The 26728-nt window shown below is 37.0% G+C and overlaps 1 protein-coding gene and 1 pseudogene across 2 annotated transcripts in view; one reads left to right on the forward strand and one right to left on the reverse strand.

Annotated features, from left to right (window-relative positions):
• The window catches only part of LOC129943278 (Krueppel-like factor 6), a 240615-nt gene that overhangs the window by 146966 nt on the left and 66921 nt on the right, over positions 1-26728 (forward strand). The gene's annotated exons all lie outside the window — the stretch shown is intronic.
• LOC129941090 (40S ribosomal protein S3a-like) lies at positions 1202-25075 on the reverse strand (annotated as a pseudogene).

A 26728-nucleotide genomic window follows, 5' to 3' on the forward strand; every position in this document is an offset into this window, starting at 1 on the left:
AACTGATGTACTTTTTTGTTCCCAACAAATTTAGAGCACATATCTGGAATATACCACTGTAATATTTAATTTGTTCTTTAATAAAAATAATGGATCAGCTTAAATTTAGAAAAACTTATTTTTAAACCAAAATCTGGTGGTATTTTTAACTGAAGCGGGTCGAAATGCTGTAATTTAAAATACAAAAAAAATCAAATGGGGTGGCGCAACAGTCCGTTGTGAACCAGGGCCTAGTGACTTACAACTCTCAACCATTCCTGTGTGCGCGTACTGTTGTCAGGAATGGAAGGGACCTACAATTTTAGGCCGAATCCGAACGGCTAGTTTGAGAAAGCACTTTTTCATGACAAGAATTACTCTTGAAGGATTTGTCAATTCCTCGCAAGAGGCAGTACCCGCGCAAATTAATTTTTTTTTAAATTAAGGTGGCACAGGCAGGGATTGAACCCAAGACCCCTTGCATGACAGTCCAACGCACTAACCATCATGCTACGGGTACTACCAATTTTAAAATACAGTGTGTTCAAAATTCTGTATATTACTGTACGATACTGAATTATCATAATACTGTTTGCTGTATTGTGAAAATACTGTACTTTTTTGCATTCTCAAAACGATTTTTATTTTTTAGCCTTACTTACCTTATTGAAATACAGAATTTTTTATTACAGAATTTTGAGATATAGCATTTTGATAATGCAGTATTTTGTACATACATTATTTTGAAATACAGTATTTTAACCCAACTCATTTTTAACTTCCCATAGGAAGTTAATGAAATGGATCCGATTTCTCAAATTGAAAATGTTGACATTTATCGACGTTTCATGGTCCGTAGAGTCGAAATAAAAGATTTTCAGAAAGATGTCTGTGCGTAAACGTACGTTCGAGATCTTTTTTTTTGTCCATAGCTCAAGAACCAGAAGAGATATTGATAACAAATAAATTTTGTTTGCAGATAATAATGCAGAAAGATGCAAAAAGGACTCTCAAGAAAATTGAGTCTGTGGTTTTTTTTACCATAGCAGTTTATAAAAAAGGTGAAAACTTTGGTTAACTCTAAATATCCCACGAACCAATAAAGCTAAAGACTTGAATTAAATTTTATATTACATACTGTAACGTGATACCAAACCAGGATATTTTTGAAAAAAAAAATCCAATTAATAATTTTTTTAAAATCATTTATTTCGTGTCATTTATTTTTGTAAAAATAATTTTTCAATAAAATTAAACTGACTGTTGTACTGGTGGCTCGTAGCCTTCGGGCCTCTGGATAACAGTGCCTTCAGACACAACACCCTCGGTGCCCTTGACACCACCATCTCCGTGCAACTCTAAGAATCGTGACAAATCGAAACGGAGCTTCTTCAATACCTTGAATTTGCGAATGTAGACGTTGTGCAGAGGATAAATCACCTTGCACAACTTCTCAATGTCCTTGGTTCGAACCTCCGACATCACGTTGGATGATCTTCACCATCTTGTTGCGGATCTTCCTGACTTAAGATTGCTGAGCGTAGCAAGTCTTGCTCAGGGACAATTGAGCCTTGGCAGTTAATCCAATGCAGAAAACACGAAGCAAGTAACCATCGATTGTCTTCACATCAACATTGGCTTCGATGAGGGTTTTGCCATTTCTTGACCATTGAACTGAATTTGTCTGTGGTCAAATCCATACCATGGAAGTTGGTAAAAAAAACTGGAGAAAAAATTGTCACCTCGAAAATTGTACGAATAAAATGATTTCATCTTCAAAACAATTTTGTGTAACGAAAAATAATGTTTTTTACATCTGGTAAAATGTTGAGAAAAATCAAATTTACAGTTTTTGTATAAAAAATAAAAAAAACATTGGTCTAAGTTAGTAAAAATTAAATTTTGACTCAAATATCTTTTCAAAAACTTGAGTTAATGGCTTCAAACTTATTTTATCTCATAAGAAATATTATTTTCAAAAATTTTGTAAGATTTTGAGAAAAAATGAATTGACAGTTTTTTTTACAAAAAATAAAAACCTAACAAAAAATAATTAATAAAAATTGATTTTCGTCTCAAATATCTTTTCAAAAAATCGAGATTATGGCTTCTAACTAATTTTAGCTTATAATAAATATTGTTTTTAACAATCGGAACATTTTTGAGCAAAATCGAAATCACAGTTTTTTACAAAAAATAAATACCTAAAAACAAATAATACTAAAACATAGTAAAATTTTACTTTCGACTAAAATAGCTTTTCAAAAATTAAAAATATTGTCTTCGAACTTTTTTTATTTCACAGAAAATATTGTTTTGGATATTGAGTAGTTTTTTTTAATAAACATCAAACAGTCCTTTTTGCATAATTTAATAAATTCTAAAAAAAAATAGTATGTTCATTTGGTAAAAATTGATGTTCGGTTCTTGATATCTCTCAAATTTGTACAAATTTAAGAAATGCTACTAAAATTGGTAAAAATTGTTTTCGACTAAAAATCTATTTAACAAAACTAGATTTTCAAACTAAACTATTTCTTTATATGAAAAATACTGTTGGTAATTTTTAAATTGTTAAGAATAATTCAACTAACAACTTTTTTAACCCAACACGAAAACCTACAAATTTTAAGCAAGCCAAATCGACAGATGGGATGAAAAGTTATCAGTGTGGGTCGCATCCCAGCCTCGTTTTCTGTTTTAGAATCGCAAAGTATGATTTATAAGCCGAGTATAAAATATTATGACACTTAAATAAACATCAGCTTTATGATCATGTTCTTTCTGAATCGTTTTCTTAAACACTTCGTAAGACAGCTGGACTAAGTGAATGTATGTTAGCACGAATTTTCTTCGTCAGCTGCGAGATAGTGGTGATTTTACTTACCTTCATTTTACCCATTAAATATTTCATCCACAGACAAAAATGTGGTTTATTTAAATTCAGAGAATGTGATGGCCTTTATAAATCGTGAATTTTTGCAAAATATTCGTCCACGGAACATTTTCTTTAGTGGCGCAGTAACATCCTGCTGATACCGCATCACAGGACTACCAACAATCGCTGGTCTTTTCGGTATTTGATCGTAGCCCCATACTTTTGACCAGAGCCGAAAGGCTTTGTGTTGATATTTCTAGACTCTTTACAGTTCTTTCAAGAATGTGTTCCACATTTTCTGAATTCAGCGTGCCTTGTTGAGGAAATCATGCCACTAGTGCCATGATTATATAAGTGTTTACAAAAAGTACTCTTGTGGTTAAGACAATAAGGTTTTTAAAAATGTCAACAAAAACAAAAGAAAAACTAAAGTTTCAAATTCCTTTTTTTTTCATACCACAACTGCAGTTTACCATTTTAAGCTTGTCTAATTTCTTCCAACCTGGAGTCTATTTTCAAACAATTGCGACAGCTGGTAATTTGTAAAATTATAACTTGAAAATTGTCAAAATCTTTCCATAGTTAATTTAACAATTTTAAAAATTAAAGGATAATATCCGGTATTTGCTATCTTTTCGTTTCATAAAAAAATTGTCATGTCAGTGAATTGTCAAGTATTTTTCTACAATTGTCAGGAACATATTTGTACTGATAATTCTCTTATGAAATATAAAAAAAGTACAATTCACATAATCGTCAGTATTTAATTCATAATTCCGACATTAAACTCAATTACGGTCAAGTGAAAAGTACAGTGAAAAGAAAATGATAAACGATATATTTTAGAGTGAAAGTCGATCCTCAAGTATATCTCCATGTAATACGTCACCAGAGCCCTCAAAATGTAAGAAATATAATAAGTAATGATCTCAAATGATGATTTGAAATGTTCTTAAATTTAAAGAAAAAATAAGTCCTGTAAAAACAGCAGTGAAATATATTTCATCGAGGATCCTAAAAAGAAGGATCTTGATTTTTATTATATTTTATGCACTCCACTTTTTGATAATAAAACACAATTTTGAAAATTTTGACATTTAAAATCAAAAGAAGAATGCGTTACTTCTAAAATCTGTTCCAGAAACTATGAAAATTGCAAAGAAATGGAAAGATTTTGTTCTATATTGCACCCTGTTTCGAGGAGGAAATTTTCACCACAAATTTGGCAGTTTATGACATTGCGAAACTTGTCATGACAAATTTTTCATTGTATTTTTTTTAATTTTTCACCTGTCAATATTTTGTGTGTGACAAATTTGTAGAATTTTCACCTGCCAAATCTTATGAAATAGGACCCTAATCCCATAACTAATGGTTTGTCAAATATGCCTTATCAACTTTCTTATACTTTCAGATCTGGTTTCTGGGATTTAATCAAGAATTATTAAAGGTATTCAATAAAACGAAAATTGCTTTAATGAATGCACAAAATATACCACTAAAATAAACCATAAAAAAAGACTAATTATTACAAATAAATGCAATATAATGGAATGTTTAAACCACAATTCTTATCGACTTTTTAAAATGTTAGTTAAAGGATGGATTTCTGTTTTACAAAAAGTTGGTTCTTAAAAAAATATTGCAGATGTTTTTTAATCTTTGTTTTTATTCTTTTTAGAGTTGGTGTTATGTTTTTTTTTTATAATTACAAATAAATTCGTCAACATGTTTTAAAAAACGTATTTAAGTTAAGATTCAAATTAAAGTTAATTAATAGTACTTAGTTCGCTAACCGTCGCACGTCAATGACATCGCAAGGACTTCTTTAATTTAAGAGACAAACTTTCCCTACTAAGGTGATTTTTGAAATGCCATATGAAAGTTTTCAATAAAAATACATACAATTCAGAAAAAAACATGAAATATTTATTTGAATCGATATAACGAGCCATATTATTTAATGCTTGAAGATTATTTCATGCAAATGTTGAACCTAACTGCGCCTTAAATGGCCAATCCACTTAGTCCAATTTTGGCATACTCTTTTCAACATTTCGGCCGGTATCTCACGAATCAATGTTGTCTTTCAATGCCGCAATTAAAGCGGAATTGTCTGTATAAACATGAACTTTAACATAGCAACACAAAACATAGTCTAAAGGCGTTTAATCGCACGATCTAGGCAGCCAATTGACCTGTCCCGAACGTGAAATAAAATATTTACCGAATTCAGGTCTCAATAAGACCATTGTTGCGCGTGCTGTGTGTCATGTGGCACAGTCTTGTTGATACCACTTCTCAAGCAAGTCAAGCTCTTGCATTTTGGGCAAACAAAATAAGTTAATCTCATCATCTTTGAAGAAGTATGGTCTAACGATGCCACCAGCCTATAAACCGCACCAAACTGTGACTTTTTCTAAATGTATTGGTAGTTCCTGGCCTTGCAATTCTTCTGACTGATATTCACTCCAAAAAAGACAATTCTGCTTAAATAAGTACCCATTGAGACAAAAAAATTTCTGTAAAAAAGTGGAACTTCAGCCAACTTTCCAAGAGCCCATTCACCAAAAATTTTACGTTGCAGAAGGTCATTTGGATTCAATTCTTGCACCAGCTGTATTTTGAAACGCATTTCACCTGAATTTCTCAGCAAAATTTTGCTCAGAGGCCCGATTGCTGTTCGCGCTCTACTAAGCTGTTGGTGGTTTAATGACGAACAATGTAAATTTTGTGCGAAATTTAGTCACAATAGCTCAAATAGCCGCTTCAGTCAATTAAACTGACCATAAAATAGAAGAATCGTGCGATGAACTTTCTTAACACAGCAAGCATTTTGATAATTAAATTCAAAAATTTGCAAGCGTTGTTAGATTTTAAGACGATTCATGGTTAAATTATAGACCAAACTGAAGATGTTTGAAAGTGAAACAAAACACACAGTTGTTTAAACCAGTGTGATAAAAAGATAATAGCTAAAACATCACCCTTTATAAGCAGAGCATATTTACCAAAATGTATCAAAAAATCTTAGAAGTGTTTAAGAACCTTTAACAAATAAAAAGGGTTAAAGTTTATTAAATTTATTGAATTCTGAAGTTTGCGTGTACATATATATACAAGCCTCAAATATAGAAATACTTACTATTTTTATTCTAAGTTTGTTAGACGACTTTCTCCATCGTTTATGTAAAATAAAAGTAATTGACATCCTATTTAAAACAACTGGAATTTAAAATTATTTCATCTTATGTATGAAGTCTTTTTTTTTCTTAACATTGTGTTATCATTAGAAGGTAAACAACTTTTAATTACATCCCGTACAATCTTTTGCTCTTAACTTAACACACTTCGAGCATGTTTGATTTTACAACTTAACCATATTATACAAGACTTCTTATATATGAACTAGCTGCTTTAATTTAAAGCCGATGTATAGGTACGATCACCATCAATTGGTGGTTGTGGGATGTAGATAGGTAGGTTAGGTAGATAGATGCCTAATTGAAATTAAATTATTTTATGACTACAAACATATCTACCTATATTAGTTTTTCCTTGCACTAGACCACACATCAATAGTCATCTGGTCAACATTCAATTTTGTGTGGTAGATCTTTGTTTTACATAAAATCAAAACTAGTAAAGCACTCAACATTATTACACACTTACTATTTCTATTTATATTCTATTCTTTGAACTAGTTGTTAGTTTTGTTATGATCTTTTTTAACTCAAACGGATCTGAAATCCAGCAGCGATTTGTATAACTTAGAAAAACCAATAACTTGATTTGTTACGAACGTCTTATTGTAAATTTAATTGATATACAAAAAGTGGTACCTTTGATTGTAAAACATAGAATTTGTTTGATGAGTGAAAATTATTGAAAATCGAAGACACAGTACCTACTCATTATTCTTTTATTAACAAAATAACGTAGAGGAATTCAAATCTTGTTTGGTGAATAATTTTCTTTCAAATGATCTTTAATTAGCTTCGTGTAAAGTTCCCGCACGAAGTTATTGCAATTGTTCCATGTTTTGGAATTGAAACTTTTGAGTCAAAGATTTATAAAGTTACGTCTGTGTGTGCGTGTTAACGTACGTTATGCGTTTGTACGCCTGGGATACCTTATGTCGTTAACAATATCTTAAGAACCAAGTGAAGATATCGACCATCAGAACTTCAAAAGATGCTTTTACAAACTGGATGGGTGGCAATTTCAAAATTAACCTTTAACAATTTGATACAAATTAAATGATATATTGTTTTTTAATAAGGGCGTGGAGATATTTTGCGAAGATGTCGTAGTGTTTGCTGTGTGGCACGTACCACAGCCCTGCTGGAATCACATGTCGTCTAGGTCCATATGGTCTTCCAATTTGGGCCATAAGAAATTAGTTATCATCGTTATGTAGCTCTCGCTGTTGAAAGTAACCGCCTCACTTACGTTATTTTCAAAAAAGTACGGACCAATAACGCAGTAGCACCGGCCCAAAACCCACGTTATTATGCATTATATATACATTCATACAAAAATGCACCTCGTCACTAAAGATGATTTTCTTACCAAAATCGAGGTCCTCTATCAAACCATTCGAAACCCAGGCAGCAAACAATCGGCAATGTCTATAGTCATGAACTTTGAGCTTCTGGGTCAGTTGGATCTTTTTTGGGTGAAGGTCCAAGTTCCGACCCAAATTCGCCAAGTTGGAGTCTGCAAAAGGCCGAGTTCTTGTGCACGGCGAGAAAAAGACTGACTCGGGTTCTGCTGTACACTTTCACGGACCCCGGCGATGTTCTCGGCCGTTCTTGCGTTCTTTGAACATACAGCGCTGATTGTTTACTGAGCCGGTCGTTTCGAAAATGAGCCCAACGTTTGCGTTAAAAAACGCTCTTACTACTTACTTAAGGTGGCGCTACAGTCCTGTGTGAACTAGGGCCTCACCCAACAAACTTCTCCATCTAGCTCGGTCCCTAGATAGATGTCTCCAGTTTCGAGCTCCAAGTTTGCTGAGGTCACCTTCCACTTGTGCGCGCCACCTGATCCGTGGTCTTCCTCTACTGCACTGTCCTGTGGGTGTGGATTCAAAGACTATCCGGGCCGGAGCATTGGTTTCCATGTCCTCTAAGTGACTCAGCCATCTTAGTCGTTGGACTTTTACCCTTCTGGATAAGTCTACGTCACTGTACAGCGCGTACAGCTCGTCGTTCCATCTTCTCCTCCACTCCCCTTCGATGCATACCGGACCGTATATCACAAAAAGAACTTTTCTCTCGAAGCGACCCAAGGTGCTTTCATCCGCTTTTGTCATATTCCATGCTTCTGCACCGTATAGCAGGACGGGGATGATAAGGCCCCTATATAGTAACATTTTGGTCCCTCGAGAGAGGAATTAACCTCTCAATTGCTTTCTTAGTCCAAAGAAACAGCGGTTAGCAGGAGTTATTCTGAATTGATCTCAACGCGCTCTGGTGTTGTTTTCTGCGATTACAGCGGAGCCTAGGTAGACGAAGTTCTTGACTTGTATGTCATTTCTTGACGACAGCATGTACTTTGTTTTGCCCTCATTAACGGTTAACCCATTTTTGCCACCTCTGCCTCAATACTCACAAAGCCCCATTGACATCACGCTGAGTTCTTCCGATTATGTTAATGTCATCAGCATATGCCAGTAATTGGACAGACTTTTGAAAGATAGTGCCTCTAGTGTTGACGTGCGAGCTCTGCACTATTCTTTCAAGCACGATTTTAAAAAAATCACATGACAGCGCATCACCTTGTCTAAAACCTTTTTTGACATCGAAAGGTTCTGTTAAGTTCTTTCCAATCTTTATGGAGCAGAGTGAATTCTCCATGATCATCCTGCACAAACGGACTAGTTTGGCAGGGATGCCAAAACTAGACATGGCTCTATACAGCTCGTCCCTGTAGATGCTGTCATATTCCTGTCGCCTCTTCTACTCATCGAGCTCACGAGCAGCTCTCGTCCTTTTGTCGTGCCTGTTGTTTGGCTGCATTTGCCTGCCGACTTTCCTCATCAAACCAGGGGTTCCTTGTTGGTGGCTGTTTGAAACCCAGCACATCAGAGGCGGCTTCTCTGATTGCATCTTGGTAATGTTGCCACTGGTTTTCAATAAATTGTGTTGGCGGCAGAGAACTTCGAAAGAGGTTACTTGTAACTCGGTCGGAAAAGGCTTTTGCGATATCTGGCGATTGTAGCCGTTCGACGTTGTTCCTTTTCCCAGCACCCGGAAAGTTCGGACATCCATGATGCTGGAAGCATGTCTGCCGTAGATCGCAATATGGTCAATCTGGTTGACGGTAGATTGATCTAGAGAAGTCCAAGTTTCTATGTGGATGTTGAGGTTTGGAAAACGCCATGACGTTTCGCCCCACAGAAAAATCTAGGGGCCTGAATCCGTATTGTCGTGCAGGCTATTCTTCCCGATTATTCCACCAGAGATGTCTTCCCTTCCTAGCTTGGCATTAAAATCGCCCAGGACAATTTTAATATCGTAGCTAATACACTGCTCAGATGTTTTGTCTAAGAGCTCGAAGAACATATCTTTGGTGTTGTCATCTTTCTCTTCTGTGGGGGCGTGAGCGCATATCAGGCTAATGTTGCCGAATTTAGTCTTGATGCGTATGGTCATGAAGCGCTCATTGATGCACCTATAGCTCAAGATTTCTTGCATAAGTCTGGCTTCAATGACGAAGCCACATCTAAATAAGCGCTGTTGGTTTTCGTGGTAACAGCCACCATAGTAAATATCGCAGTTTTTCATCCTCTTTTTGTCCGGCCCATCCCATCGTATTTCCTGGATGGCGGTGACGTCTGCTTTATAGCAGTCTAGGACCTCCGCTAATTCTTTGTTCGCAGGTGGTCTGTTAAGGGACCTAACATTACACGTGCATATCCGAAGTTCGTTGTCCTTAATTCGTTTGCGTTGGTTGTCAACAGTAAATCCGTCCAAAGTTTTATGCTTTGATCGTGCTGTTTATCCGTGTATTTTGCCATGATGATTTGGCATAAGCAACTGAATAAAATAAGGCTATGATGCGACCCACACTGATTACTTCCCATCCTGTCTGTTCAAAAAAAAATCTAAGGAAAAATTAATTTCTATTTATTCCAAAAATAGCTTCATTGGTTCGTGAGATATTTAGGGTTAACCAAAATTTTCAACTTTTTTTTAAACTGCAATGATAAAAAAAACGCCCTCGCAATTTTCTTGAGAGCCCTTTCTGCATCTTTCTGAATTATTATCTGTATAGCAAAATTTATTTAAAATCAATATCTACGTCGCGAACGTAGGATCGTACGGACGTACGTACATACGCACGCAAGGAAATCTTGCTAAAAATTTATTATTTCGACTCTATAAACCTTGAAACGTCGAGAAATGTCAAAACTTTTATCTTGACAAATCGGACACATTACAATAACTTCCTATGGGAAGTTAATATAAAAAGTTTTGAATACTTTTATTATCCAAAGAGCTTATAAAGTTAGAATTTAAGGACAAGAGAAAATTTGTAAAAATAAGAAAGAGTGTCGGAGAAAAAACAGAGCCTTAAGGCACACCAACTCAATTTTTTGGATTTCAGATTTACACTTGGCTACTACCACAATTTTTTAATCAAATAGTGCGAATAAGGTTGTTCCTGATGATGTTTATGTGTTTTCCTATGTTTTCAGATATTTGTTGGTCCTTTACATGTAAAATGTCAGTAAAAAGTTCTTATGTTAAAAGTTTATTGCTAAGTAATGTTCCATAAAATTTCATCGTGCTATGTTATCTACGCTTTTCCTTTAGTTAAATAAAAGTCGCATAACAACTTTTTTAAACAGGGACAAAATTATACTAGTGAGAAAGGAAAGCAATGTTAATGTAGCTTAATAAAATATATTTGTTTCTATTGTATAAGAAAATATTTGTAACCAACTATTTCAGATTTGCTTATATGACCCACAGGGCTTTCACATTCCAATTAAGAAATAATATCTACTATTTGTCTTGATCTCTGGCTAAGCTATAAGTCAGCTTGACCATCTGTGTTTTAAAATCAATTTTTGTTTGTTTTGTAAAGGTCTATCGATTGGCCTTTTTTCTTATTTGACCATAAGGACCGTCTTCACCTTTTAAATAACATAACATTCGATGCATTCAAATTTGCGTGATTGTTAAAATTGCAAATAAATTAAAGAAAAATAAATATAAAAAAATAGTACAACTAGCCGCCAAATATGTAATTCTGTATTACAAAATTAACCTACGTCTTTCTGTTGAGCCCCCAGCTGGAACATGGCTCACATATGTACATTCCCACATAGACTCCCGGCTACAGCACAACACACGATTGTACCTGGATGCTGGCTGGGATGGTATTTAGCCGGCCAGAAATTAGTATTAACCCAAATGTTTTATGCTACCATCAACCAGAGAGTATCTGCGGTGTTGTGTTTTAGCTTCATCTCTGACCAAAGATGGTGCCAAGTGGGTATACATTACCTCTGTACTCTTTGGTCCCAACAATATAAATGTAGCTGCTCCTGGTATACGAGTTATTGTGGGTGCCTCTGATATACTTCTTTGTATAGCTCCCTGTTGCATGTACTGTGCTGGATGCATGCTCCATGCTCCAATCTGCATGAACACTAAAATCAGAGCCAAACAACACACAAATATGGTAGATTGTTTGTTTGGCCATAATTAAGGACAAGTCAGAAGCCATAGTCCGTACTCCGAACAACACAGCTGTCTATAGCTGGAGCTTTGCTATAACTATTTCCACGAGAAAGAGAATTTAAAAAAAAAAACTATCTGGCGTGTGTTGTTTAGGAGGAAGCACTGGACAATATAAATAGTTTAACCTCGGACTATGTCCAATGCCCACACGTGCGGCGAAGAGGAGGATGGCGGTAACATTAACAACCACCTAAACAATCTAGAAACAAAACAGAACAAAACCTTAGCGCGCTCCAATTTTCTGCACAAACTCTTATGAATTTTTATTGATCTCAAGTAGATCGCCCAAGCTGAAGCAGAAGCAGTGGCAGTGGCAGCAGCCATGATGGCGCATAGCAGCTACAATATAAATGGAGGCAGAATGGCTCAGCAGAGTTATGGACCATTGTTATTGCGCGGGTGCAATCGCTTAAAACACCACCGCCACGCCAGCAGCGTGATGCAGATATGCTCGTATATTGGAACACCACCGAAATCCAAGGAAAAGAGAAAGGCTTCCAGCAAGCTAGATCATTGGCGCGTACTTCTCAACTTCGCGTCCGTCGATATTAAGTATAACAAGCTGCAAATAAAAAACCAAAAACACTTATATTTCTTTTTTCCTTATACGAGTCTATTAAAATGTAAGACCTTTTTATTTTATTCCATAAAACAAAAAAAAAAACTAAAACAAACCGAACTTATTCCATCAGCAGGCAGCAAACAGCAATGCCACTTGAACGCTCCCCTTTGGCCATTTGGAAGATGCCAATCGACAAATTCGCACACAATTTGGCAAATCAATAATTGAAACGCGTGGAGGAGGCGACGACTCGAATTGATTCGCTTACAAAACCAACACATTGTGTTCGCTGAACTAAGATGTCCCTAGGGCATCTTTCGTGCTAGGCACGCCACCATCACTATCACCATCGCCATGGACACGGCGGAGGAGCAGCGAACAGCGACAGTGTTTCTTCACACGCAATTCACCCGCCGCGACGACATCTCACTTTCTACAGAAACGCGATACAGTGTCGCTTCGCTGTGTCGATGTGTCGCTCGTTCGTTCGTGGCGCTTTTGTTAAATGTTGAATGCTTAATGCTGAATGCTGATGGTACGGTCGGTGGTCGGTGGCGGCTGGAAGGCGGTTGGTGGTGTCTCAATGTGAACATTATTTCATGTGCGGTAATTTAGCATTTGGCGCTTGCTGTTGCTGTTTCTGTTGCTGTTACCATTACCATGTGCCATTCAGTGCGACAAAACAACATGAATGTCCCGCCATGCATGAACTCTTCTAAATTATAAACACTCATCATCAGGCCAGGAATTCACTTTTCAATTTATTGGACTGATGCATGTTCATGTAGACTCACTTAAAATTAAAAGGAATGTTGCATTGTGTCATTTATGATGTTACATTTATTATTATTATGTACTATAGGTACAATTTTTCGTAATGCAACACATTTGTCAGTTAGAATGTAGGAAGAAACACTTTTTTCGAAATAAATGGAACATTTGCTGCATGCAACATCATCAACCTGCAATAAATGATAATTGTTTTCAGGAAGAATTTGTCATTCCACTTGTTTAAAGTCATTTTGGTTTGCATCTATCTTCATTGTTTAAAAGGGTCTCAATAGTTAAGCTAAATTTGACCACTGGAATTAATTGTGGTTGGTATCAGTACAGTGGTGGTTTTTGGAATGTTGAAGTAAGTCCAAGAAGCCTATAATTTCGGCGAGCAAATGAAAATGCTAAGAAATCATTAGTAGTCCTATAAAAATAGACCTTCAATTCACTAAAGCTAGAAAACATTTGCACATCAATAACACGGTGCTTCACATACACAAAAATTATAATGTTTACGGCGGAAAGGATATTAAGAGACTTGTCCCTACACTAGCCATGACAGACGCTGAGATGTCTCTTAGTTCTCTTAGACTGTTACTTACTTACTAAAGGTGGCGCTACAGTCCTGTGTGAACTAGGGTCTCACCCAACAAACATCTCCATCTAGCTCGAGCGGTTTCTAGCTAAATGTCTCCAGTTTCGCTCTCCAAGTTGGTTGAGGTCACTTTCCAATTATGCGCGCCACCTGATTCGCAGTCTTCATCTACTGCACTGTCCTGCGGGTGTGGATTCGAAGACATTCGGGCCGGAGCATTGTTTTCCATGCGCTCTACCTGACCCCCCGGCCATCTTAGTCATTGGACTTTTACAACTCTGGCTAAGTCTACGTCGCGTCGTTGTACAGCCTGTACAGCTCGTCGTTCCATCTTATCCCACTCCCCTTCTATGCATACGGGACAGTAGATCACACTAAGAACTTTTTCCGAAGCAACCCAAGATGCCTTTATCCGCTTTTGTCATAGTCCAAGCTTTTGTACCGTATAGCAGGACGGTGATAATGAGTGTCTTATATAGCGACACTTTGGTCCGTCGAGAAAGGGCTTATTTATTCTTCGTTTGATCTCAGCGCTGGTGTTGTTTTCTGCGTTTACAGCAGAGCCTAGGTAGATGAAGTCCTTGACCACCTCAAAGTTACGTCTGTCGATGGTGACGTTTTGACCGAGACGTGTCGGTGTTGGAAGGCCTTTCTTGACGACAGCATATACTTCGTTTTGCCCCTTTTACTGTTAAACACATTTTTGCCACTTCTGCCTCAAAACTCACAAATCCCCATTGACATCACGCAGATTTTTAAAAGATAGTGCCTTTAGAGTTGACGTGGGAGCTCTGCAATATTGCTTCAAGGACAATGTTAAAAAAATCGCATGACAGGGCATCACCTTGTCTAAAGTTTTTTTGACATTGAAAGGTTCATTTAAGTTGTTTCCAACCTTGTTTTCCTTGGTCATCCTGCACAAACAGACGAGTTTGGCAGGGATGCTAAAATTAGGCATGGGTTTTAAGCTCGTCTCTATAGATGCTGTCATAAGCGGCCTTGAAATCGATGAGAAGATGGTGGGTGTCGATTTGATGTTCTTGAGTTTTTTCCAGGATCTGGGGTAGTGTGAATATTTGATCGATTGTAGACTTTAATAATCTAAAAGCATACTGAAAAGGACCTATCACGTTGTTGATAAGGACCTATCAGGTTCTTGACGATGGGCTTTAGATGTTCACATATTACGCTCCAGCGGCTTTATTAGACTTCACATTAGATATGGCAATCTTTACTTCGTATATGTCGGGAAGACGTTGAATGGATCATCCCGCCTGACAGCGTAATTCGGTTTGTCGCCGCCGTAATACAATCTGCAGAAGTGGTCCTTCCATATCCTCAGCATTGACTGCGGTTTCACTATCATGTTTCCACTTTCCTCTTTGCAGAAATGTATTCTACGGTCTTCTGTTCGAAATGTATGTATGTACTTGTGAATTTCGTTTTACCTGCTCATACAACTTTCGAACTTCATTCCTCCTTTTGAACCTTTCAACATCTTCGACCACACGCTTCTAAAGCTCTCTCTTTTTCATTCTGAGAGTCAGAAGTCGGTATTCATCTAGCCTCCAGCAGCTTTCGTTTTCTATTTAGCGCCCCTTTGCGTGCCTCTTAGACTGTTACTACGAAATAATCGTTAGTAATTGCGTTTTCTGACCCTAGCAAAATCTAGATTATAATTTATGGATCTAAGCCTTGTTTTTCATATACTTAAAAGAAGTGGACGGCGGAATGATCGGATGGAATTTAAAAGGTATTTTGGGACCCAAAAATTTACAAGACGGTCTTGTACTCCAGCTCCTAACTGTGATGCGGACATTTTTCCAATGTACACACATTGGTACTCAAACTAGGTACAGATAGAAGACGAATTTGTGTTCATATGTTATATTACAATTCTCATAGATTAAACTTATAATTAAATATTAAATGATAAAATATTTTGTTGGCACTTAGGGGACATAACTTTAAACATTATGTGTTCTTAGTAATTAAAGAGTAAACGAAAATATTACTGTTTTCAGATAAAAAAATGAAAGAAAAATAATTAATTAGTAAATTCTCGAGGTGTTCAGGCGCGGTTGTCTGTTTGATGGGCTGTTAGCCGCGGTGGTAAACTGACTCTCTGTCATCGTAAAATTGAAGACCTCCTTCTTCGATGGTGGGCTCAAGTTTCTAGGTTAGAATATCCATAGTACACAGATATCTGGGTTTAGGGTGACATTGCTATGAGTTCATCTTTCTGATTACCTCGTTTTGGTGGTTGTTCAATCCTCCCGTGATCTTCATGGCAGTACGAATTTGTGTTGAAATTTCTCCTCCGTATGTGATGTATTCTGTTTTAAGTCACTGTGAATTGAAATTTAGTGAATGATAAACGCTTTAACATAAATATTTCCTCGACATCTTTAAATGCGAATACAATGCTCGTGCCTTGGTGTTATGTTTTATTCCCAACGGTGCCGAATCATTTATTTACGGTCATTGCTAACACTGGCTGATACAGATGCGAAATTTCACTCAACTCGCAGTTCCGCATCTTCATGATCATCAATATACTGTCGAACCCAAATTTGTTCGTTCTATCAAATGAACTTGTTGCGGTAAATTTAACCACAACAAATTTCACCTCCCCTGTTGCTAATTACCCTTAACGTATTCTTACTGCGGCCTAAAAATTCTAGAATAGTTTAGTAGAAACCTGTACCATCAGCCAGTGACCTGCTCTCTTAGCATTTTGGGAAAACAAATTTAACAGGCCTCACCAAAGTGTGCGAAAGGATTCCACACCAACGAACAGTGTGACGGTTGGCCCACGTATTGGTAGAATAAGATCATAAAGGCATGAAGACGATACCCATGCCCAACAATGTGTGCAGGAAAGTCACAGCATCTGTAACTTAGTATGGTCGGAGCCCATCATAAAGTATTAACGATAGAAAATCGCTCCAAGAATGTCTTAATAACTTTTATTTTAATTATAGGCTTTGGTAATGCGAGGAATTCTACACGATTTTTCCAGAAAGTCTTGGCTGGAATAGGTTCGAAAGTGAAGAGCTAAACTCACTCAATGAGCTACTGGGTCATCGCATCACCTCTTTAAAGAGATCGCGTTCGATGAAAGATACCTGGCTTCTCGGTCGCACACCCCAATCTTATGGATGGAGGAACTTGCGGGACCGAGACAGATCGATCACCACGCAAAAGATCCAAGGGGATTGCCTGAGGGCAAGTAGCCGGAAGGGTTAAGCTCGCCATGATGGCCACTTTTTGAATTGTGCCCAAAGCCTTTTGACGAAAGAAAAATTGTGTGAAGGAATTTTTTTGAAAAGACCTACATACATAAAGTAATTTTGTTTCGCACAACAGTTTTTCTTTAAGATTCTATTAAGTTAAAGATTTTGTTTGGTTCTGCCGTGGAGAAAAGTTGAGGAAGGACTACGATAGCTGTTGGAGGAAGTCAAAAAGGAGCCAAGTATAGTGTTTTCTGTTGTTCCTAAGAATATTACTTTTTCTGGTGTTCTTCATTTGTTTCAAATTCGTCCTTTTGACCTTCGAGTCGAAGTATTAATTTCCTGATATTACGGGACGCGTTTACCGCTTTTTTTTGATTTTTTTTTTCTTATCGAAATAATTTTTATCGAGTGATTTCTTTTAACGGTTTTTATCATTATATCCATCATTTTCTTTTGCAAAACATTTATCGAGAATTGACCTTCCGTCAATCTCAATAATTCAATTTGTATCTTTCTCTTTTATAAAAGATTCTGATTTTTAATCCCGACTTTGGCCAAGGTTTTCGAGGCAATAAAACATAATTTAAATTTCTTTTCTAAATAATAAAACATTTCTTTTATTTCGAAAGTTGATTTGAAGACAAATTTTTCAGCTGCTGGTTTTGGTAAACTTCCAGTAAAAAGTTTCCTGGCGCCCACTATAATCAATACGACTTGGAGAAATTCACCTCGTCGTATTTCGATATCATTTTGATATCAATTTTATTGATCACCTTAATTAATAAAATATTCACCTCATCAAAATATCCCCTTAAGCTGAGTTACCGTGCTGGCAATACTTTTATTGCTACCTGTGGTGAATTCTTTCACCTGTTTGTCATATCGACTGACGTTTCTCGTAAAGTGTCATAAAAACTCTCTCTCACATCGGCGGTGTGCAATTTCGATTTTGTTTAATTTTAAATAATTAAAAAAAAAAAGGAATTTAATTCGCGTTCGATCTTCGACAAATATTGTCGAATAATATTGTTTAAAAATAATCGTAATTATATTCAGTCCCTCGGGTCGGTATTAAGGTGGAAAAATTTGCAACAAACTGATTCGTTCTTTTGCCGTACTACATGAATGTGAAATATTTTATCACACTTTGCCTTTCCCAGTCATTGCATTATTTAAAAATATGCATTGGCCCCATAAGAAAAGTGGTCAGAGCTGTCATTCTCGAAGGTATGCCAGTTTTGTAATTTGCTGATTGAAACTCTTGAAAGACCACTAATGGTACATCGTTTCGTCTCCCTTCAATATTGCTTACTAGGACTTTTTGGAGTGAAAAAATGTGGCACAATAGCTCAACCATCTAATATAATAACTTACCATAGCCCAAAGACAATCCATTCAAATGCCAAATTAACAGGAAATCAAGTGTCCGAATTTGTTCACCGTCAAACAATCCACATTCCAACACTTTCCTTAGGGGCTCCCATGAGATCGAGTTTTCAGCGTTATTTTATTTGATTCTTTTTGGTCTGTCAGTTTGTCCATTCGTCTATATATGACTTATTATTTATATTTTTTCTCTCTGCTTCCATCTGTTGCATAGTACTATGGTATGGCATACTCATGAGAAATGAATGCTGCAAAAATAATTTCCATAAAATTTTGTCCCCCTGCTCCATGGGGCAGTAAAATTTACTTATGCCATGCCCAAATTGCATTCGTTCACGCACCAAGAAATAGCCACAACCACACAACAACGCGATGCGGCGCGGCGGTGCGGCGCAACGAACGACGATGTGTACAAATCACCGCGTACACCTGAAACTGCTAATGATGTAGAAAAGAACGCGCCCCTCGGGGCAAAACACTCGGGCGCTTCGAGATTATAGAATTTTCCTACTCTATACATCTATCCGCACTTAAAGATTTTAAGGAGTCAACAGCGTGGCAGGGCGACTCGCCGCGTCTCTGTCGTTGCTTGCCTCGTTCATCGTTGTATTTGTGGTTGTCGTTGTCGTTCGATGACCGCTAATTGCAAATACATAGTGCTTGTAAAATTTACAAGCCTCATTAGCCGTTGAGGTGCACTTTGCAAGCGCGCAATAGAACAAACATCATCTCCGGAGCGGAAAGGTTAAGCCCGCAACCATCATCGGGATGGGTTCTATATTCATTATAGGAAAAGTAGGAATGGGATATCGGTATAATGTTGGAGTCATAAAGACCTGTATCGCTTGGCGGGTTGTACCGTTTAAATTGTGGTGCTTGCCCGAACTAGTACACAAAGCTAGACCACTCTTTTAAAACCACCACCGCTAGCACCTTAATAAGAAGAAGAAGAAAGACCCGCGAGAATACTCAATGGTTGTTGCGTTCTACTCTCTGCGCGCCCTCTGCCGTCGTCGCATAATACGAGAATACAAATGCGAATGCGAATGCGCATGCGCAACTCCAATCCACTTCACTGAATAATTGCCATGACTCTAAACGATCAGAGATCGCGGTTGTTAGGATCGATGCGGTCAGGCCCAGAACATCGAGCAAGTACAGAAGACAGACGAAAAGACAGACAAACAGACAGATGGACAGATGGACAACTGGGTGCTGGCTGGCTTGTTGCCCGTTTGTGCCCAACGACGAGGACGACGACGAGCATGGGGCATTAAAATCGCAAACCTAATAAATGTGTCAATAAATCGAATGTTTGTTATGATATAAACACACTTGAGTCTATTTGCGTGCTCAGCACAGGGATGTATCGACGTAGGTACGTACATACGGTATGTGTATCGCTGTCTCTTGCCAGAAAGTTGTGCAGCTGTCAATGGTGCCCGATATCTGTTGGGGCATCATATCGCTGTCACTAAATTCTTCCCGCGGAATTCAATCGAATAATTATGATTGCGGGTGAACTTGTCATTTCTCCGTTGTTGGACAGTAAAACGGTACACGCGGTGATCCGTGGATGATAATAAAAGACAAGGCTGTCCCATATCAAATCCCAACCCACCCTACCTCACCTCACTGCCTTTGCTATAGCTTAGCCTATGGCTGTATGGATATTAGGCATCGAGCGACGTAAAGTTGTCGTCCTGATAAAGTGCATCCAGTACGTGATCGGCGAGCGATGATTACATTCAACTTGCGGGCCGCGCGTAATGATGCAGAAAAGTAAATATCATTTGCCTACTGTTGGAGTTTGTTATACTCTGGAAGCGGATCGATAAAAAATAATTGGTTTTGGTTTGTGGTTGGACGCTTTTATTCCAAGTCCCAGTCGAACTGCTGCCTTAGCAACTTTTCCATAACCATATACCGTCCCGTCCGTCGTCCGTTTGTCCGACGAGTGTTCGACGCTTTTTAATGCACAGTTTGTCTGCAATTCTGCATGCATACATATATGTATATTGTAGTTGCGCTGGCCGGCTGAACAAACGGCTGATCGGTTGAACGGCTAACAGCAGCTGAATGGTCATGTAGTTATTACTTATTGGGAAAATTTGATTTTCCCACGGTGGCGATGGCGGTGATGATGGCTGCTTGGTCGGTTGGATGGCGGTGAATCGAGTCCGATTAGAAAGGTGTCACTTTGGGCATTATGCGATTTGTGCACAGTGCTAGTAAAGTGGGTGATATACAGCCTTAATTGCATGTAGGGCACTGTGCTCTGGTGCTCTGCGCTTTGTGTTCTTAGCTCTGAGCTCTGTGCGCATCCTGTTGCTTGTCGTTATAATATAACGCATGACAATCGCGCGCGACTAGAGTCTCGGATATCATGTTGAACATTGTGAGAACATTGGTCATCATATCAGAACACCGCACAACACTTAAGCCCATGATGGGGCAACGCGACGCAGCAGGGTATAGATGGGGGATCCATCGAGCATCACGAACGCGCTTCTCTAGTTCCTTCTTCCAGTTACTTTTATACCCGTACAAAAAGCCACAGCCTGACAACGACGACGTTGCAACCGGTAATACCCAATCGAGTACACGATCACCTTCATCGCGCACATAACCATAATCTTGACTTTCGTCGTTGTTTAGTCGCGTCGTCGTTCTTCGTTCGTCGTCTTAGACTTAGTCTTATAGTCATCGTCATCATCATCGTCGTCGTCGTGCTGTTCTGTGTTCATCTCTTGTGGTTATGTTTCCAGGTTTATTTGCGTCTATTTGCATTATTTGTTTAGACGGGCGGGTAGGGTGTTTACCCCACCCAAAGAATGGTGTGCTGGCAGGGCATCATCACACACCATATTACCGCACTCCTCTTTCTCTGCCGCTACACTGATGCACAGAATTCGTGAATCGCGCAACGATCTATCCCATGGGAACAACAACTTTACTTTATATTACAAGAAGATTCACAGAGAGCACTTCACTACACTCTGCTGCACCATCAGCTATCGCCTGCCACAGCGCAAGCAATGGCTAGGCTAGGCTATGGGAAAAAGATTACTTTTGGGCAAATATCAAAAACGAATGGCTTTGGTGTTTTGCGCTCAGATGCTCAACTTTAGCGTTGGAAGGTTTTTTCTTTAATTTCGCGAGCATATAGAGGCGTATTTTTCGAAATATGTATTACTATGCAAGTCTTAACTTTATCGTTTAATTGGTGAAACATTTTTAGTTGAATATGGTGAAAGTTGTTAGCATACATAACCGCAAAGCTTTTTTCCATTTCAATGGATTGTAGAAGACCTGGAATTCTAAAATATAGGACTTTAAAGAGACATCAATAGATGTTTGTTTTGTTGTAAGGATGAATGTCATTCATACAATTTTCCATGACCACTTTGGTTCTTGAAGGCCTTGAATGTTATTTTAGCTTTGACGTAGACCAAAAATATTTTACGTCTGAAGTCTAAAGATATTAAATTACAAGATTTAGTGGCCAAAATTTAGTTATTTCTTCTTCGAAAAATCACACGTTCAGGAAACCTGTCTATCAAAATTACGATGGTTTCTAGCTGAATGATACATTTTAAGTACTGAAGCAATTTTAACTTGTCAAATAACACAAAAATGACAACTCCAAAGGTTGAAGAAGCCGAAATAATCTTAAAAGAGGAATCAGCCCTGGAACTTTTTAGAATGGTTTTAGGTATTGACGTTTAGGTTAAAACCTTTCAAATTAATTAGTCAAGAATGTATACGTTGAATTATTAATAAATATTTATTTATATAGCAAACTAAATTACAGCTACTTCTCCAACAAACAAAAATTGTTGTTTTCATGTAAAAGGTGATCATTCAAATAGAAGTGAGATTTAAGTTGTGATTCAGCAGCTAAAAACTTCTATGAATAAAAAAATTGGGTGGCGCCACTGTCCTTTAAGAACTAGGACCTATTGGCTTACAACTCCCAACCATTCCTGGGTGCTGTCAGGAATGGAAGGGACTCACAGTTTTTAAGCTGAATCCGAACGTTGGATTGGAGAAGGCATTTTTTCGTGACAAGAATTACTCTTGGAGAATTTGTCAATTCCTCGCAAGAGGCAGTACCCGTGAAACAAATTTTAGATGACATATTCAGGGATCGAACCCAAGACCTCTGGTATGACAGTCCAACGCACTTTTTTTAAATTCATTTTTAAACCTATCTTAAAGCTAGACAAAAATTCATAAAACTAGCCTTATTATCCATAACTTATAACTAACTTAATGATCCCATACGGATACTCTAAGTTAAACTTAATACTAATGCCTTTCGGCAGTAAAATCTATTTTAATTCAATTTAAATTGTATTTATTTTTGTATTAATTATAAAATTTTGAAAAAAACTAATATCAAGATCCTTTTTTATTTTTACTTAGAAACTGCTTAAAATAAGGTCCTTAAATAAAAATTAAAACTAACTTAAACTACCTATTCTACCTATAAACTACTTAAAACTAGAACAACCACAGCAGCAAATCTAACTATCTAACATTTTTGTTTTTTATATTTTGTTGTCTTTTTTTATTTTTTTTTTAAATGTTTTTTTTTTTATATTTTTTATTTTATATTTTTTATTTGTCTTTGTTCTTTTTTGTATTTTTTTTTCGTACCACCATGCCTATTCTACTTAAAACTAAACCCTAAAACTATAAAACAAGTATGTAAGCCGGCCAAGGCTTAAAACCCCATCCCGACTACCCACTATCAAGTGCCGATTGAAGCCACCAGAACTTGTTCTCCTGCTTCACCCTATCAGTTTGGTCCCGTTCGAACACAGCCCTACTGAACCGAAGGAGCTCTGCTCCGCCTTGTGCCATGAAGTCCCGATTGTACCGGAGTCGCCTATCCACGGTTCTTCGTCTGACGTGGTAGATTATCGGAATTGCCAATCTATCCTGTATCAGACCGCATCTATCTAAAAAGAGGAATGCCTCTGGTGGAATAAAGCCGCTCAAGCGTGCACTTTCAAAATACTCGTCGTTAGGATAAAACGCCCCGAAAATTAAATTGTTGGTCAAAGACATAGCTCTTGCAATGTGACCTCACAGTGCAACGCACTAACAATCATGCCACGGGTATTACCAACATATGACTTATTAAAGAAGCATCATTTTACTATTGTCGAAATTCATAAATTGCTTAAAAAAAATATTATGAAAGTCACGGCGTCATACCGTGAAAATGTCTCACCGTTATCACATCGGTCACTGAACTAGATACATTTCAGGGCGTATTGTAAAAAAAGAGGCTGGGATGCGGCCCACACTGATAACCCGACTGACTATTTGTCTTGCCTAAACTTCTAAAGGTTTTCGTGTTGGGTAAAAAAAAATTGTTAGTTGAATTAATCTTAAAAATTTAAAACTTACCAATAATATTTTTCATATAAGGAAATAGTTTAGTTCGAAAATCTGGTTTTGTTAAATAGATTTTTAGTCGAAAAATTGTGTTTACCAATTTTAGTAGCATTTCTTGAATTTTTATAAATTGGATGAATGAAATTAATTTGAGAGATATCAAGAACCGTTCCTTTTTGGAGATTTTATTTTTAAGGAAAAACGAACGGAGTCGAAATAAAAGATTTTTAGAAAGATGTCTGTGCGTGCGTGTGTACGTACGTTCGTTTCGTTTATTTCGTTGTCCGTAGCTCAAGAACCAGAAGAGATATGGACTTCAAAAAAAATGTTGTTATACAGATAAAAGTCAGAAAGACGAAGAAAGGGCTCCGCGTGGGCGGTTTTTTTTCACCATACCAGTTTAAAAAAAGGTGAACCAAAATTGGTTAACCCTAAATATCTTACGAATTAAATTTTATATAATATATTGAAACGTGATATTAAAGAAATATATTTTTTGAAAAAATCCATTTAACGGTTTTTTTTATAAATCAATAAATCTGAAAAAAAAATTTGTCACCTCCAAAATTTTACGAATAAAATATCATTTCATCTCCAAAACAGTTTTGTGCAACGAAGAATAAGGTTTTTGACATCTGATGACAGTTTTTTACAAAAAATAAAAACCTAAAAAACAATACTCAAAGTTGGTAAAAATTGATTTTCGACTCAAATATCTTTTCAAAACTTTGAAATATTGGCTTAAAACTTATTTTGTCTTATAAGAAATATTATTTTCAACATTCGATTAAATTTTGAAAAAAATCGAATTGACAGGTTTTTTACAAAAAATTAGAAACCGAAAAAAAATTTAACAAAAATTGGTAAACATTTATTTTCGACTCAAATAGCTTTTCAAAAATTAAAAATATTGGCTTCAAACTTATTTTATTTTACAGAAAATATTGTTTATGATGTTCAGTAATTTTTATATAAAAATCTAACAGTCCTTTTTTTCATAAAATATAAAATCTACAAAAAATAGTATGCAAATTGGTTAAAATTGATACGAGTACATATAGACAAACTTTTAAACAAGGCAAATCGATAGACGAAATGGGAAGTTATCAGGTTGGTAGCTCTTGCAATACTTCTGGCTGCTCTTCACTCTAAATACAGCAGTTTTGTTTGTTCGCATACCATTCGACAAGAATTTATCTATATCCTTGACATAATTTTTTAATAAAAAAGTGGATCTTCCGCCAACTTTTCGAGAGCCTTTACACCAAAAAATAATCGTTTTTCTATTCTAATCCTTGCACCAGCTGTATACTAAAAAGCTTAACACCTAAATCCTTTCCAAACATAATCCCATTCGAATTAATCCTAATCAGTTATTCAAGTTCATTTTAATACTTACCGATAAAGCTGTAATATTTTCCTCAGTTCACACTCTACGTAAGCTTGTTGTTGGTTCAATGTCCAATAATGTAAATCTGTCACAATAGCCTGAATAGCCATTTCAGTAGGCTGATCAAACTGACCAATAAATGGAAGCAGAGCGCGATGAATTTTCTTAACAACGCACACATTTTGATAATGAAATTCAATAAGTTGCAAGCGTTGTACGTTTGTAAAATGATTTAGGGTTAGTTTTATACCAAACTTAAGATTTTTGACAGTGACATCAAACACAAACGCAAAACGTTCGTGAGCTGTCAAAAGCAGTGTTACCAAAAAGAAAATAGCAAACAAACCACGTTAAAATCATTAATTGTCTGTTTACTGTTTACTCTAAGCCGTACCAACATGCTCAAATACTTTATTTTTTAAATTGGTCCTACCTTTTCTATAAGCTATACAAAGTCAACAAGTAAATTTCCTAGATTGCCCCCATTAAAAAGAGTTCAAAGATATAAAAAGCAAACAAACAAACAAACAAAACAAAAAAACACTAAAACAAACAAAATCTTTAGAACGAGAGTGAAATACAGTAAACACAATAAACAAGAAGAAGATGCACCACAAAGTAAAATAACAAAAACAAAAAAACATAAATAAACGCAAATCGCATCTATCCCACAGATATCCAAAACCTCTGGTAACCCTCCCCCAAAACTGCTGAAGCCTATTTGAACCCACAACCAAAAACAAAACTCAAAAACTCCACTTCCATAGACTTCTTCACTCTTTATACTTTACAGAGCGTGCAAGATCCGTTAAACCAAAAGAATATTATACACCCTAATATATGCCAAGCTACATAAAGTATACCTATCTAACCTAGGTAAACAGTCGTCTTTATACCACCAAATGGCAATTATGTGAAAATGCTGCTATAAGTCTACAAACGAATGCAACATCTTCTTATGCTATTTTGTTATTTTACTATTTTAAAGAAGAAGACGCGACGCGAAAAGTTCACCTTCAGCACGATTTATCGGTCCGCCAAATCCATAGTGTTGCAACAACATTATATACACCATACACACCGGACCCCATGCATCTCGATTCCGTGGCATCTGTATGTAAGCTATTACTATGGCGCGCATTTAAAACACCTTTCCAGACTTATGGCTTCGCTGTGCCGCTGCGCTGTGCGAAGTTGTATAACAGCACTATAACAGCGCACAATTAAATCGGATTTTTCTCAGAGAACGCGCGCTCACATTGTGGGAGAAGAGTCAAGACTCAAGACTCCAATCTCAAGAAAATACAAAAAAAAAAACGCCACACAGGGCGGATCGAAAAAAACAACCCACTTAACAGAGAGAGAAAGAGGCAAAATAATAAACCTACCTGGCCAATTTCCAATGGTATGGTTTGGTGTGACGATGACGGGGAAGAGGAAAGTGGAATCTTCATTAAAATTCAATTGCGCGCACGTACAGCCATTTACGCATGCCACATGCAACGTGAACAAAGCCAACGAATTGCATGCGCTAATGCGCGCATCATAACGCGCCACCAACGCTGTTGCTGCCATCTATTCGAGTATGCTGTATACTCTGCAGGCTGATGATGACGGTGATATGTTGATGGTGATGGTGATGGTAATGGTGAAGGCCTTTCAATTATCCATACGTTTCCGCAAGTGCGCGCATATACAAAAAATAACACACAAACAAAACACCCGCGTGTCCAGAAGAGATCGCGCGATAAGCGAATCACACT

Source organism: Eupeodes corollae, chromosome 1, assembly GCF_945859685.1.
Source record: "Eupeodes corollae chromosome 1, idEupCoro1.1, whole genome shotgun sequence".
NCBI classification, from domain to species: domain Eukaryota; kingdom Metazoa; phylum Arthropoda; class Insecta; order Diptera; family Syrphidae; genus Eupeodes; species Eupeodes corollae.